Here is a 16,437-nt window from a genome sequence, read left to right as displayed (position 1 = left end):
CCAGCTTTTTTCTTCCCCTCGGGGCAGTTGCGGGAGCAGAGATGAGATCTGGGATGTAAGGCAGGGAAGGGCAGAGCTGTGGGGTTATCCAGTTGCTGCTCATGCCCTCCTAGGGCTGAGGGGGGATCAGGATGCCCCACTAAGGAGAACAGTGGGCTGAGGACTCCCACCCCAGTACAGCCCTATACCTGTGTTGGAATCCCCCAAACCCCACTCCTGAGCCTGGGGGGCAAGGGAAGGGCCCCAGCCCCAGGGAGGCTCACTTGGATCTGCCCCAGGCACTGTGGGGAAAGGCCTGGGACCCCAGCCCAGAGATGCCCCAAGGTTGGAAAGATAGATAAGGCCTCTGTTGGCTGGAGCTCAGCCTGATTTCCAGAGCAGGCCCTGCACTTCTCATGGAGCACGAGCCCTGTCTGCTGCCACTCAGCCCACCCCAGATGGTGCTCCAGGCACCATCTCCCAAGCTGCCTCTCCTCTCTCACCTGCCTCCAGCTCCATTGCTCCTGTCCGAATTGTGCCATTCTCTTCCCCATGGGGAGTCACCGTCTCCCTGCAGATTTGGTCCTGTGGAGCCCAGCAGGTTGCCTGCAGGATCCATCGCTGCAGTGAGGCTGTCGACTCAGCCCCTTGTTGCAGCCACACACCTACTGCCTTGGCTGGGTGTCCCCTGGGGGAGACCTGGGCCCGGCTTCAGCCAATGAGAGCTCAGAATGCAAATGTCCTGTGTCCAGGTAGAGGGTGATGATTGGCTGAGAGGGCTCCGATGTCATAATGCAGTCATGGTGACCCATGGTGTCAAAAAGCCTGGGCCCAGATGGGTATCAGGGTGGGCTGGACCCCAGGCTGGAACAACTGCAGCTGGGATGCTAGGAGCTGGAGCTTGCGTTTGCTGATGGGACTGAACTGTGTCAGACTGGGCAGAGTGGTCAGGAGACCCGTGACACTAACCAGGGTGAGTGGGCAGAGCCTGGGGCAGCACCACCAGAGTCCAGTGGTGTGGCTATTACTGGGTGGGTTTCCAGGGATCTCAAGACCCAGGGAAGAAAGGCTGGGCCCAGGATGCAAAGGCCCCTGTGTACCAGGGTTTGGGAGAAGAGGTGCTGGACACAGATAGTAACCCTGGGTTTGCATGGAGATACCTCACAGGGCCTGGCCACTGTTCCTTGCTTTTCTGGTTGATGCATACGTGTGCCCACTGACATGCAAGCACACATACCATTAATTCCATCAAAAGTGGCTTTAATTATTAGGCCAAAAACATATTAGAACAAAGACCACACAGCAACATGTATTTAAAATGAGATCTATAAAATATAAAACTATTTGTATAAACCTATCAAAGATCACGATCTAGTGTAAGCTGAAGGGGCCCGAGGATGGCTGGCTACCTTACAATGAATTATCAGGCACATGGGGTGCATGTGCTGGTCCCATCAGGTTGACATCAGATCCTTGTGCAGGGCCAGGCCAAGGCATCAACGATCCAGTCTGAACTCTGGTCTGCAAAAAAGATTTGCTTTGCCTTTTGAGCATCTGAACCATTCAAATTGGAGTTGGCTCAGAGGAGCTCATGGAGCTTATTGATGGATCTGCCCAGCTCCCTAATTATTTTGACTGGGACCATGACCTTGACCTGTTCTAATAGCTTTGGGGGCTTTCTATCCTTGAAGAAAACTGGCAGCATGCGCAGCTCTTGTACCCATCACCAGGGATCCTGGTTTTCCGATTAAAAAAAAAAAAAAAATCAAATTCTCTGGTAAACTCCCCCGAAACCATGACTAAGATAAAAGGCCTCCCACAGCTATACTGGTGCCTCTCCCCCACACAGCCCCCTGGCTCTGCTGGTACCCATAGCCCCCTGCCCTCCTAGAAGGGGCCCCAGCTACCAGGGCTACAGAGCCATGGACCTAGGTCCACAGCCCCCTGCCCCTGGTAGGAGGCTGGGGCTGGCCCCTGCTGCTACGTGCAATCCTGAGGGCGTAGGGGGGAACTGCACCCCCAGATCTGTGCACTGGTGCAGGGGCTGGCGTGGGCTGCCCACTGTGGGCTTGAGCTCGCACCTTGTGGCCCTCCTGCCAGGTCTCTGCAGCCAGTTGGGCGCGAGCTAGTGCTGCAGGGCAGAGCATGGCTGAGCAGGAAAGCTGCTTGCTGCTGGGAGTTCTGCACTGACCTGGTGAACCACCCCCCCGGGGCTGCAGTGAGCAGCACAACCCTGCAAGGCTTCCCCCACTGCCCCTGTGCACAGTTTGCAGAAGCAAGGAGATCCCTGTGTGGCTCTGCTGTTCCCTGCCGTGCCTGGATTCACACACTGGGCTGAGGAGGCTCCAGGGGAGGGGAGCAGGGTGGGAGCCTGTGCCTGCCTCCACCCCTGCCCCACATACAGATCTGGGGGGTACAGGTCCCCCCCTGCACCCCGGGAGTGCATGCAGCAGCAGGGAACCGCCCCCCCCTGAAAAGGCACCTGTAGCCCCATGCCCTCCCCACGGGGCCCTGCAGTGCACCCTCAAAAAGTTTGCAGAAGACACTGGGGGGGCAGGTAGTAGTAGTAGGTACGCTGGAGGATAGGGTTAGGATCCAGAGTGACCTTAGGACAGAACAATCCTATGCACCAGTACAGGCTGGGGGTTGACTGGCTGGGGAGCGGCTCTGCAGAAAAGGACCTGGGGGTCACAGTGGACAATAAGCTGAATATGATCCAGCAGTGTGCCCTTGTTGCCAAGAAAGCTAATGGCATCCTGGGCTGCATTGATAGAAGTGTTGCCAGTAGGTCAAGGGAAGTGATTATTTCCCCTCTATTCACCACTGTTGTGGCCACATCTGGAGTTCTGTGTTCAGTTTTGGGACCCCCACTGCACAAAGGATGTGGACACAGTCCAGCGGAGGGCAACAAGAATGGTGAGGGGGCTGGAGGATATGACTTGTGAGGAAAGACTGAGGGAACTGGGCTTATTTAGTTTAGAGAAGAGGAGACTGAGAGGGGACTTCATAGCATCCTTCAACTACCTGAAGTGGGGTTCAAAAGAGGGAGCTATTCACAGTGGTGGCAGATGACAGAACAAGTTGCAGCAAGGGAAGTTTAGGTTATTAGGATGAATTTTCTCAGGAGGGTAGTAAAATACTGGAACAGGTTACCCAGAGAGGTGGTGGAAGCTCCATCCTTCGAGGTTTTCAAACCCCAGCTAGACAATGCTTTGGCTGGGATGATCTAGTTGGGGATGGTCCTGCTTTGAGTAGGGGGTTGGACTAGATCAGTGTTTCCCAACTGTTTCCAGCCCAAAGCACACTTATATTAACTTCAAATTTCTGTGGCACCCGTTAAAGCATTCCATCCCCATCCCTATTATAGCTTGTTGCCACAGCAAAATTCCGCGGCACACCTGTTCATTTCTGACAGCACACTTTTGTGCCGTGGCACACTGGTTGGGAAACACTGGCCTAAATGACCTCCTGAGGCCCCTTCCAACCCTAACTTTCTATGATTGTATTCCTCAAGTGTGACCAGCTCCTGCTCCGGAGGGTTAGGAACGAGCACTGGATTCCACTGAATCCTCTAGAAAGGCACAGGGCTGGGAAATCACAGAGAGATCGGCCCTGCACAGAGTTCTAGGCTGGTCTGTTCCCATTTCACAGCTCTGGAGGGGACAGAGACCAACCACAGGGATATCATGTTAAGTTATGGGGCTTGGTTAGCAAGTAATCTATTACAGAGAAAGGGATGAAGGGAAGGAGAGCAGGGGGGCAGCTGCCACCTGGTGGGGTAGAGTTCTGACAAGGGGCTGAGAAGCAAAACTGCCAGACTGGACTCATGGGGTAAGAGTAGCAGCTTCTTGCAGACCCCAATGTGCATGTGGAGGCCTGGGAGAGGGGTGATGTGGTCAGGAGGAAAGGCAAGGTCAGGGTGGAAGGCAGAGAATGGTTCCCCAGCCATAAATGTCCTCCTTCCTGCAACTCAAGAGCCTCACATATCAGGACCCTGGGAAGCAGGAGAGAGGGCAAAACTGGGAGTCAGCTAAAGACAGTTCCTGGGTGTCATTTGGAGCCAGCTGTCTTGGGGAGAGCACCATTGTGAAGGCACTTCTTGTCCCCCTTGGGTGCACTGACTACTTTTAGAGAATGATGGGGATGGCACAGCCTCTAAGGCTAAAGGAAATATAACCTCCTCACAGGTTTCTCCATCATCTGGGCTAGCCTCTGCCTGAGGTGCTTCCTTTTAACCCCTCCCCCTCATCAAACTTTGGGAACCAGAATCTGTCCTTTGGCTCTGCAGTGCCCTAGAAGGGCTGAACAATGGGTGAACTCTTGCTGCAGTATACCAGCATGTGGTTACTGCTTGCCTGGATGCAGACCCCGGTAGGTGATGAGCAGGTATACATCCCCAAGCCCTTCCGCCACTGCTGGCAGAATTATGGATGTTCCCATATATGCTTTCTTCTCTGTGTGGATGACCTGGTGACAGGTGAGGAGGGAATATTGGGTGAAGCTCTTCCCACACTATGAGCATGAATGTAGCTTCTCCCTTGTGTGGATAAGCCGGTGTTTGGCCAGGTTGGAGGACTGAGTGAAGCTCTTGCCACACTCCAAGCACTTATGTGGCTTCTCCCCCATGTGGATAAGCTGGTGCTGGGCCAGGTGGGAGGGTCGGGTGAAGCTCTTCCCACACCCCAAGCACTGATGTGGCTTCTCCCCTGTGTAGATATGCTGGTGCTGGGTCAGGCTCAAGGACAGGTTGAAGCTCTTCCCACATCAAACACTTACGTGGCTTCTCCCCTGTGTGGATGAGCTGGTGCCGGGACAGGTGGGAGGATCGGGTGAAGCTCTTCCCACACTCTGAGCACTGATGTGGCTTCTCCCCTATGTGGGTACGCTGGTGTCGGGCCAGGGTTGAGGACTGGGTGAAACATTTCCCACACTCTGAGCACTGATATGGCTTCTCCCCTGTGTGGATACGCTGGTGCTGGGTCAGGTGGGAGGATTCGGCAAAGCTTTTCCCGCACTCTGAGCACTGATGTGGCTTATCCCCTATGTGAATAAGCTGGTGCTGGGTCAGGCGGGAGGATTGGGCAAAGCTCTTGCCACACTCTGAACACTGATGTGGCTTTTCTCCTGTGTGGATAAGCTGGTGCCATGACAGGTAGGAGAATCGGGTGAAACTCTTCCCACATTCTGAGCACTGATGCGGCTTTTGCCCTGTGTGGGTAAGCTGGTGCCGGGACAGGTGGGAGAATCGGGTGAAGCTCTTCCCGCATTCTGAGCACTGATGTGGCTTCTTCCTTGTGTGCATGCTCCTGTGCCTGGCCAGGCTGGAGAGCTGCTTGAAGCTCTTCCCACACTCTGAGCACTGATGTGGCTTCCTCCCTGTGTGGATGAGCTGGTGCTTGGTCAGGTTGGAGGACAGGTAGAAGCTCTTCCCACACTCTGAGCACTGATGTGGCTTCTTCCTTGTGTGGATTCTCCTGTGCTTGGCCAGGCTGGAGAGCTGCTTGAAGCTCTTCCCACACTTGGTGCACTGGTGGGGCTGCTCCCCCATCTGCACACATTGGTGCTGAAACAGGTCCTGCCAGCAGATGAAGCTCTTCCTGCACTCAGTGCAGTGGTGCATCTTCCTCTTCAGGTGGAAATGCTGACACTGAGCCAGGGAAAAGAAATGGGTGAAGGTCTTACCACACTTGACACAGCGGTATTGATGCTTCCCCCTGTACACATGTAGGTGCTTGACCAGATCTGAGGGGCGCACAAAGCTCTTCCCCGCTTGGTGAAATGGTGAGGGAGCACTCCAGAATGGATCTGGCAGTAAGCAATGAGGGGTTAAGAGGCAGGTGCTCTTCCCGTACTTGTTGCATACATGGGGCTTCTCCCCAGTGTGCCTTATTTTGTGAAGAGCCAGGAGTGATGGGCAGTTAAAGGTTTTTCTGACCTTGGGTCAGGGGTGGGCTCTTGCCATGTTTGGCAGTGAGCCCCTGCTTCCCTCTGAGGCCTTTCCCACTGCCTTGGTTTAGATGCAGTGCCTCTTTTCCGTGGCTCTCTAGGTCCCTCAGCTCCAAAAAATTTTTCCCTGCACCAAGGGCTCTTTCTGGGCTCTGCCCCTTTTCCACTCTCACCCTTAACTGGAGATGGTACCTGGTTCACTGCTACATTCTCCATCTGCTTTTGGGGCCTCCCCTGACCCTGGTGCCATTGCTTCTTCTCAGGTCTCAGGTAGTCCATCTCACCAAAACTCCCTGGGGAAGTCTGTGGTGGCTTCAGGTCTGCATGCCCTTCCACAGGAGTCTCCTCCTCAGCTCTGCTCAGCAGCCAGGCACCTTCTGCATGGGGAAGAGAAACTCCAGATTAGTCCGTATGCTGCTTGAAAAGGTAAAAAATCTGTAATTCTTTCTGCTGGGATGGGCCTCAAACTAGACATCCACCTTGACACCTGTATTACCTGAAGAAAACAAGGTATTCCCATCACTACTCCAAATGCTTGGGGTGAGGGAGGGGCAGAACCTGGTGCTGGGCTAATGGTCTCTACTAGGGGTGAACCGATAAGAGATTTTGGAGACTGATACCGATCTGATTTCTGATACAGGTGCGTGCAGTGGGTAAGTCTGTTGCGGTGGAAGGGGCGTGGGGAGTGAAGGGGCATGGGGGGGCCAGATCAAGTCCCCTGAGGTGAGGGAGGGAGTGGGTGTGGAGCAGGCGCTATCCAATGGGGCAAGGTGGGGTGCAGGACTGAGCTGTGGCTTGTCTGGGGGAGAGCAGGGAGTGGGTGGGGCTCCTGCTGCTGTGCACACACTGGGAGGATGGGGGTGGGCATGTGCTCCCCAGATCTGCACAGGGTGGGGCAAAGGAGGCTGCAGCTGTGGGCTGGGGCAGGGCTGTGCCAGGCAGCACTTGGGGCAGGCGGTGGTGGCACTGGGAGGGAGGCTACGGGGGGGCGTGGAGCTGAAGCCACCCCAAATTTTGCCATAACCCCTCCCACCCCCCTCCCAGCGCTGCTGCCACCCACCCCAAGCACAGTCCTGGTCCAACCCCTCCTGCCCCGCCACCACGCTGGGAAAAGCCCAGCGCAGCCCTGGCCCCAGCCTGCAGCTGCAGACCCCCTGCCTGGATCTGGGAGCACATGCCCCCCCGCCTGCCTTCGGGGTGTGCCAGCTGTGGGAGCCACTCCCTGCGCACCCTGGATGAGCTGTGGCTCTGTCCCGTGCCCTACCCTGCCCTAGCTGGGCAGTGCCTGCCCCAGCCTCTGCTCCACTTTCTCCCTCACCACAGGGGCATTGATCTGCCCCCCCCTTCCCCTTCCCTCCCCTCTCACCACAACAGACTTACCAGCTGCACACAGCTCTCCAAGTTGCTGGGCTGTGCTCCTTGCTGCCTGTGTGCTGCATGCGCGCACGGGCCATTTATCGGCCACATCAGGCCAATTTCCAATACTATCAATTTTCCTTATATTGGTGCCGATCTGATATGGGACCGATGTATCGGTGCACCTCTATTCTCTACGCAGTGGAGTTCAGAGCCAGACTCTCAGGGTTTCTGTCCCAGCTGTCAGCCCCATTACCTCAGACCCTGCTGGGACAAGAACATGTGGGACATGTTCATTAGCACAGTGCCTGAATGGCTTCATGCTCTAATGGGATGAGAAAGAGGGGAGAACTTAGAGCTGTGGCTCTCTCTTCTGATAGGAGCATGACTGAGGGGCAGATCAAGGCCCCCATGGGGAGGGAAGGAGTGGGGTTGGGGCTGGGGAGGCACTGCCCAGCTGGGGTACAGTAAGGCAGGGCAAAGGTCGGAGCTGTGGCTTGTCCAGGGTTTGCGGCTCCTGAGGCTGTACATACCCGGGGGAAGGCATGGGGGGCACATGTCCCCTGGACCTGTGTGGGGGGCAAGGGCTGTAGCTCTGTTCTGAAAGGAGCAGGACTGGGCTTTCTGCCTGCTTCCAAGGCAAGGTCTGGTGGAGGGAATGAACCCATGGAGCTTGCCTCTGCTGACAAGTCCCAGGTTTCCTGCGCATCACAGGAATATACACAAGGACAAAAGCCTTGGAATGAACCTGAACCTGGACTCTGTGGTGAGTCTTAGGCTTTGTGACACTCAGGGCTGCAAAGAGGAAACACGAAGAGGGTGATTCTGGTACAAATCTCAGGGTATTCACTTCCCTCCACAACCTGAAAGCTTCTGAATCCCACCCACGCCATGAAGCCATTTAATGCAGCCTGAGATCATGATGAAACACTTTCCGGGTTCCAAGTCAACCTGACCAGAAAGCAGGGAGAAGCTCAGCTTCTTTCTTCTCCAACAGTAGTGGCTACAGAGAGCCTCTGCATACCATGCTGATATAGCTACCTTGGGCTGGGGAATGAACTCTTACATTGCTGAGCCAAGATGGAAATTTAAGATCATGGTATTCCAGGGAAACCAGATCTGGGCTGAAAAAAATCAAGACACCAGACCTGATTGTCCCCTAACATCTGTCATTAGAGGGAGAAAAAGGGAACGGTTGCTTGTCTCCATATCATTGAATTTCAGCAAGTGGTAACACCACCTGCCTGGACATATGACAGCATAATGAGCTGTATTGGAGGTCAGCACCCTGGAATGACAGCACAGGGCATGTCAGCAGTTCCCAGGTTCCCCTGGCACTCTGGGCATGAAGCATTTTGACAGGGGAGTTGGGTGGAGGGGACAGCAACATCTCACCGAACAGCAGGTCCTCCAACGTTGATATTTTTCCACGGTCCTCATCATCACAGACCCAGAGCTCCCTTTGTCCTCGCTGGATGTGGCAGATTAAGTCAGGTGTGGGACCTCGATATCCTATTTGGGGCAGTGGTTAAAGAGTGTTTATGACTGGGTACTAGATGCAGATTAACCAACTGGGATTTGGGGAACGGATCCAATGAACTCAAGGTTTCTAGTAGGGCCTTGATGGACATGGGAGGATGGGCATTTAGGATGAAAGAATAGGCATCTTTAACAGATGATTGTCCTTGTCACCCAGGTAGTGGAGGTATGGTTATAGGAAACAAACCACCAACCACTTCCTGGTATCCCTAGAAAAGGTATCAAACTGACAGTCACCAGGGACAGGTGTGGAGATGCAGTGATCCATGATGTACTAGGGAGCAGAAAGATAAAGCTTTTACTGTTTTCAAGGTACCAAAATGAAGGACAGTAGACACACTTATGGATGCATAACATTTCTCTTATCAGTGTAATTCCTGGCAAAGGAATGGAAATGAGTTTATTCTCAGTGAAGGTTTAAAGTGAGGACTCGTGGCAGTTAAAAGCATTGTCAGCCACCTGACTTGGATGAGATTTTTTTCTGGGAGACAGGGTAATTCAGTATCACCAGGGCACAAGAAAGGATGATTTTATAATAACTGCAGTTGCAGTTGAGGCAATCATCCCATTGCATCCAACAAGAGGATTATCCCAGAAGGGGAAATGAGTTGAGTTTGGCAAATATTACAGGATTTAAAACAAACTTCCTGGGACTCATGCATATGGACAAAAGGCAGGAGGAGACATGTTTCATAGCATGTAAAAGGCCATAATGTCTATACAGGCTTGCTGAGATACAGAAATCATTTGAGCACTTCGCTCAGGCAGTGTTTCTCAACCTGTGGGTCACGTCCCAAAAGTGGGTCACAAGAATATTTGAAAGGGTTGCAAACCATTACAAAAACATGTGAAAAGCATGGGTTTTGCCTTGCAGGCAGCCAGCCTTCCACAGGCTCTAGCACGGCCAGGGGGCTACCAAATCAGAAGTGAGCGGCACTGGAAAGTTGCATTGTGAAAATTGCACAATGATGAATGTCACTTGGTAGTAATTTAATGTTTTCCTCTTGATGTTGATTTCTGTCTTTAAAATTAAGACCGTTGACCTGCTTTAACTTGTTGTGTATAATAAATATTTTGGGACCAAAATACTTATGGGCATTTTTACACGTTTCTGACATGGCGCTGGGTGCTTTTAATTAGTGAGCCACGCTAATTAAAAAGTGCCTGCACATCATGTGTATCAGCAGCACAGCGTGTCCCTACGCTGAGAAAATGGCAGCAGGGCACTTTGAAATGAAGCACATCAAATGTGTTTTATTTCAAAGTGCACAGCTGCCATTTTCACAGAGCGGAGACATGCTGCACCGCTGATGCATGTGATGTGTGAGGCTGCCAGAGCGTGTCAATTTACATGCTCCAGCAGACTCAATTAATCAAGTCTACTCCAACGCACTGGATTTCCAGTATATCAGAGCAAGCTCCCCACAAGTGTGTAAGTGCCTTAAGTGTTTTCTAATTCAACTATGTACTGGGTTGGGACTGGCCACTGAAGTTTACCAATGGGTCCTGGTACAAAAAAGGTCGAGAACCACTGCCCTAAGGAAATCTTTTTGGAAAAATGGAGGGCAAAGAAAGCGTTGGAAAAGCAAACTGACCTAGTAAAAGGTAAGTACTTCAACCCTGTGCACAAGCCAGAAGAAGCCCCTGTATTAGAGATCCTCTGGAAAGGAAAACTGCTTTTCACTAGGCCCTGCATTGAGCCCACTTCTTTTTATCACATTGATGGGTGTCAGATCTGCACAAGGATTTTAGGAACAGGACAGGAAAAGTTTTGAGAATGGCAGAGTGAGCTTGAGAGTATTGGTCTTAACAAAAATATAGGAAAAGCCAGTCTCTGGTCTATGGAGATGAAGATGTTAGAAAGAAGTATGGCTAGAAGCTTCCAGTGACCCCTTGGTAGAAGTACCTGGATTCTTCGGACAGTGTACATACATCACTAGAGAAGATGATGAAGAAATGCATCATCCATGTGTTGTAGCAGCAGAAGCTGAGAAGACTTTCGTTAACTTCTGCTGGGTCTTAACCAAAGGAAGAGAAAGGTGATTTAGAGGTCACAGAACTCACCATGCTAAGATTTTAAAATGTGTTTGGGCAGGACACACTAGGCAAGAGAAGGAGGAAATCAGAATTATTCCCCAAAGAAGAGCTGTTAGTGAATTTATGTGCTGACAAGGCAAAGGGAGATTGTGCTGCCCAGAAACTCCAAGAATGAGGAAGACTCAAGGGAAGGCAGCTGGATCAAATGAAGGAGCATATCAATATGGAAAGTGAGAGAGGTCTGATCACTGACAGAGTAGTGGGGAGAAGCAGATTTAAACCACCAGCCAAAAGTTCACAAGGATGAGACTGTTGATACACAGGGACATGACTACAAAACTTCAGAGCCCACATGAAGTTTCAGGGGCTCCAGGGAGAAGCAAGAACCACAGCTTTACCCAGGGAAACGAGGGCTTGGTAATTCTTCATCATCTGGTCCCGGTAAAGCACCTTGTCTTCATCTTCCAGCAGCTCCCACTCCTTCTGTGTGAAATATACAGCCACATCCTCAAACACCTCCCGGAGCTGCAGTCACAAGCATTACACCATCAGTGTCTCTTGTTTCAGCTGCTTCCAGCCCCCATAGCCTATCTGCAATCACTTGGTACTACAACTAACCGTAGGCTTAGGGATGACAGATCAGGGTAAAAAAATGCCCCATTCTTCAGCTGACATGTGATGTGGGTGCAGTTGACATAGGAGTTCATTTGTTGGCCTTAGTCCAGGTCATCATGTTCTATTTGCTTGGACCCTGGAGGCAGCCTGAGCAGCACTTGTAGAGGCAGGGATCCCCAGCTACATGTATTCTGATCAGGTCTTCCTGTGCCAGCACCAGCGGCTACCTGCACTTGGGAGGGAGCTCCTGCTAATACCATCTTGTCACTCTTCAGGTCTCTGCTCCCCAAACTCTTTACACCACCCCTGGCTCCTGCCCCAGCTGTACTCCCACCCCAAATGAACCTGGTGCTCTGCTCACCTCCAAGCTCTCCCCCTGCTTTGGAGGCCTGCTCTGCTCCCTCTGCATTTGGCCTGGCTCAGGTGTCAAGGAGCCCCTTTCCTCCAGTCTCCCTGGGGAAGTCCTCTGCAGCTCCAGGTTTACAGGCTCTTTTCCAGGAGGCTGCTGCTCAGCTCTGCTCAGGATCCCAGCACCTGCGGGGTAGGGAAGAGAATGCACAGGTTAGTCTCGGTGCTGCAGGCACAGGGGAAGTCCTGGAACTAAGGCAGATGGAGGCTTCAGTGTGTGGAAGAGGGGGGAGAAGGAAGATTCAAAATCCCATAGATCCTGCTAATAGACCTACACAGATATGAGGCTGGAAATGAGCCCAAATAACACTGCTCCAGCATGGGGTGGTGATCACAGAACCATGTCAGAGCCTGTGGGGACATCACACCTGGGAAAAAAAACTCAATACATATTGGGGCTGTATCAGCATCCACCTGTCAAGGACAGGGGGAGGGAAAATGCAAGGTCAGTCTTCTCCAAGGCACGTGAAATGTTTCCAGGGGCACTGGGAGAATAAGAACAGCTGATCTGTTGGAGCACTGACCACATCAAAACAGTTATGGCAGAGAGATTTCTCCACTGAGGGACCGTGCCTCCTGCTGCTGGGAAGGGAAGAACCACTGCTCCTTATGTGCTCTTGGGGAATAGCCTCATCTGGGGCACCAGCCTAACACCCTTCCACCTGCTGACAACTCCCAGGTCTCCCCGGTTTCAGGGGAATCTGCAGCAGGACAGAGGCCTGGGTTAGCTGTACCTCAACCAGCCAGAGGCCACTGGGGAGTCTCATTTCCCCATCACCTGCACCAGCCCCTTATTGGGCACAGAGGACTCATGGGGGCATGAGAAAGGGGCAAGTGAACATTGACTCTTCAAACATGAATTAGGTCATTGATTGTTATCGTGGCAGCAGGACAAAGCCCAAGGAAGATACAGCCTCTCTCTGCTGGGTGCTGCACACATGCAGTGAAAAAGATCAGGAACCCCCAGCCTGGGAGCTGCTCACCGACACCAGTGCTCTGTCCCAGCCCAGCCACATGGTTACAAATATTGCAGCCCTGTCCTGGGCAGAAGCAGACATTTGAGCCTCTCCCTCCGCATGCAGGACAGCCACTCAAGCACCCAGACCCACGTCCATGCTTCAGTCCTAACCTTTGTGGTGGAGCGGAGACTCCTCTTTGGGGACACCAGGAGGCTTGTGCTGGGGCCCTGCCATTTTGCTCTGTTCTCCTTCTTCCAGAGGCCTGTCGGCACCATGGGCCTTTGGCAGCTCTGGCCAAGAATCAGCAGTTTCCTGCAATGCTCCTAGGGGCTACGCTTTGTCTGAGGACCCCTCCTTGACTTTCACACTCCTCGGAATCTAGGAATGAGATTAAAATAGCACTGGGGAGCCAGGATCTGGGAGAGAAGGGGCTGGGAGGGAACACTGTGCAAGCTCGCAGAGATGGGAACACTCATCTGGAGCTTCTTGTCAGCTGGGGCATGAAGCCCATCAGCTGGGGCACGGCCTTGCGGTGGGTCTGCTGAGGGCAGGATGGCCAGGAACTGCTCCAGCACCACCAGCTCCCGGATCTGCTCCTTGCTACGGTGCTGGGGCTCCACCAGCGCTGGCAGACCGCTGCAGGAGGCTGCAAACCTCCCCAGGTCCCTGGGCTTCCACGTAGCCGAGGCCCTGGAAACGCTGACGCTGCATCTCTGGGGTGGGGAGTTCATCCCCTGGTGCCAGCTAAGGGGTCTCCGAGGGAATCTCAGACTCAGAAGGGGCATCCCTGCTCCACCTCCTGCCCCCAGATCTCCTGGCAGTGGACGCGCTCCTCCTGAAGCTGCTACTTTACTGGCTGTGGTGCCATCCACCTTGGGGACGCCTCTGCCCCCATCTCCCAGCCTGGAGGACAGGAGGGACTTCCCCTGCCCCCTCAGCTCCTGCCTGGAGACCCCCTGGGTCCTGCTCCTCCAGCTTCACCTCAGGCTGCAGCGGGGCTGCGCAGGGAAGGGCCACCGCTGCCACGGGCTCCAGCACAGCCACTGTCTGGCCCAGGAGCCGGGGCCTGGGCTCGCGCTGTCATTGCGCTCGCGCACGGCGCCTGCCCGGTGTCCAGTGAACGGTGCCGCCTGCGGGAAAGGAGACAGCACGGATGTCACTATGTGATGGGAGACGCTGAGGTCTGCCCAGCCCCGATGCCCCGACTGTCCCCACTCGGAGCAGCCTCGGGGTCATCTTCGCTGCCCCGCTAAGGCTGCGGGACCAGCCGGCTCCAGAAACCCCCAAGCACAGCTCCTCACCCCCCAGCCTCACGCCTGCACCCAGCGTGGGCCAGCTCCCCGCCCCCCGGTCCCCGCAGTGCCCCACAGCGCTGCCGCCCCTCCCCCACAGTGGGCACCCGCCGGCGCGGAGCCCCCCCGCCCAGGCGGCGCTCGGCTCCGCTCCATCCCGGGACAAAGCTCAGGCCCCCCCGCCCCACTTTCCTCTCGGGGGCGGGGGGGCAGGGTGCAGTGCCGGGGACCCGCTCTCGCCGCCTCCTCCCGGCACCCTGCAGCGCAAGCCCCGCCCCCGCCCGTGACGTCAGCGACCGGGCACGCCCGCAGCTCCCCGCGCGTTAACCCTTTGCTGGCAGCAGCCGCCGGGTTGGAGACTCCGCCTTTTATTGCACCCCCCGCACTGGTCTGGGGGATTGCCCCCCCTCCCGGCCTCGCTGCCCCCAGCCCCCTCCCAGCTGGAGGGCCTCCTGCTCCCTCCAGCTCCCTGTGCCTCAGTTTCCCCCCAGGACCCTGCAGCTCCCGTGCCTCAGTTTCCCCCCTGCCCCAGGTCCCCCCAGGCCCCAGTTCAGCGCACGTGACTGTGACCCCAAGTGGTGGGCAGCTGGAGCCCTCCCTGCGGGGGGACCTGCTCTTCTTTGTCCCATCGCGGTGCTGCATGTGTGAGGCTTCGGGGGGGCACGGGGTCGGGCAAGTTCCCAGGCAGTGCCCCCACCAAGGACAAGCAGCTGCCTATGGGCCGTGGGCGGTGCAAGGGGCCTGGTCCAGGTATTGGGGGCTCCTGCCTTCCTCGGCCACTGTTGGCCACTGTGTTTGTCACCGGTCCTGAAAGTCTCTGCCGACCTGTTGTGGGTCTGCATTCGCTCCCCAGCCCAGCCCAGCCCTTCCCTTCCCTTCCCTTCAGGCAGCCCCAGGCCCTCTGTGCACCCACTGCTTCTCATCCCCCTCCCAGCCCCGTTCTGCAGGGCCAGGGTGAGGCCCCAGCGCTGTTTATTATTTATTTATTTACTTATTTTTGCTTGAAACACAGGATCTGGGCTCCTCTGGCCCGTTCCACGCCAGGAGGAGCAGCATGCACTCATCCCCACCCGGCCCAGGCTGTGGAGATGGGTACGGGGCCTGCAGGAGCAGGGAAGGGGTACGGCCATGCACTCAGCCCCATGTCCTCACAAGCCCCAAGCCCTTGGGCAGCCCCTCGCGTCTCCCAGAGGAGGCACCTGTGCAGCCCACCCGAAGTGTACAGGTCATTCTGTGCTATAAAGTGTGTTTCATGTCACTGTGTATCATTTGGCTGTAAAGCATGTTCACGTGTTCTGTGTGACATAATTGTATACTGTGCGCCCTCTCGGTCTGGAGAGGACCACCTCCCACCCCCCTCATTGTGTCCAGACCATTGCCTTAATATTCCTCAGCAGAACCTGTCAAACCAGTATAGTGACCCTGGCCAAATCCTGGAGTGCTGCCCCACTTTGAATTGGTTTGTCTACATTAGCAGTTTTCCAATGAGGCTGCTTCTTGTCTGGGGCCCTGTGATGAAGTCAGAAAAGTTATTTAAGGCTCAGGCCACCTGAGCTGGGGACCGATCTCTCTGTTTTTCCATGGGGTCCCCTGGGAGGGGTTCAGAAACGTTGCAGCCTGAGGTCAGGTGGTAAAGAGAGCCAAGGATTTTCAAGTCCAGTACCAGTAGCCCTGTGGGGCTTGGACTAGGAGTCCAGGGCAGGAGCTGGGAGCTCACCCCCACAGCCACTCTGGCAGGAGCTGAGATCGGTGCTCCCCAGCAGCTCAGCAGAGCTGACTGCTCACTCATCAGCTCACTGAAGGGCCCATTACAAAGCAGAGGGAACTGGCACCGCTAGTGGACAGCAACAGCGGGGGAAACAACACACCCAAATTCCCAGGGACTAACCTCTTTTGGGTCAAGACTCCCTTGCTCCCAGACTGCCGAGCCTGGGGTGGAAGGCTTCCCCATAGGGCTAGGGGTGATACAGGGTATACCTTGAACCAGGACTGTTTTTGTGCTGCTTACCCGTATGTTGTGTTTGGTGTTTGCCCCAGTAATAAATCAGGGTTTTGTGTTCATACTGCTTGTGTGGGAAGGGTTGTTGGCTTTTTTGGACACCCTAGTGATTCATTTATCCGTTCCCAGGTGGTCTGGGTGGGGTCTCAAGCCAAAGTGAAATATATTGAGTATCCTAAAATTGAGCCCAGCTCCTGTTGCTGCTGACAGGTGCTCAACAGGCAGGTTACATGTATAATCTAATTATTGGAGGGTTGTCCTAAATATGTCCTCAGTAATGGAAGGGGGAAGCAGGCAGCCTGACCTC

The 16,437-nt window shown here is 54.6% G+C and overlaps 2 pseudogenes; one reads left to right on the top strand and one right to left on the bottom strand.

Moving 5' to 3' along the window:
• LOC102386284 overlaps positions 1-16,437 on the top strand; it is a 75,698-nt pseudogene that overhangs the window by 26,457 nt on the left and 32,804 nt on the right.
• LOC102371673 lies at positions 3,049-14,218 on the bottom strand (annotated as a pseudogene).

This window comes from Alligator sinensis, unplaced genomic scaffold (genome assembly GCF_000455745.1).
Source record: "Alligator sinensis unplaced genomic scaffold, ASM45574v1 scaffold1165_1, whole genome shotgun sequence".
NCBI classification, from domain to species: domain Eukaryota; kingdom Metazoa; phylum Chordata; order Crocodylia; family Alligatoridae; genus Alligator; species Alligator sinensis.
This window is presented reverse-complemented; position numbering and strand designations above follow the sequence as displayed.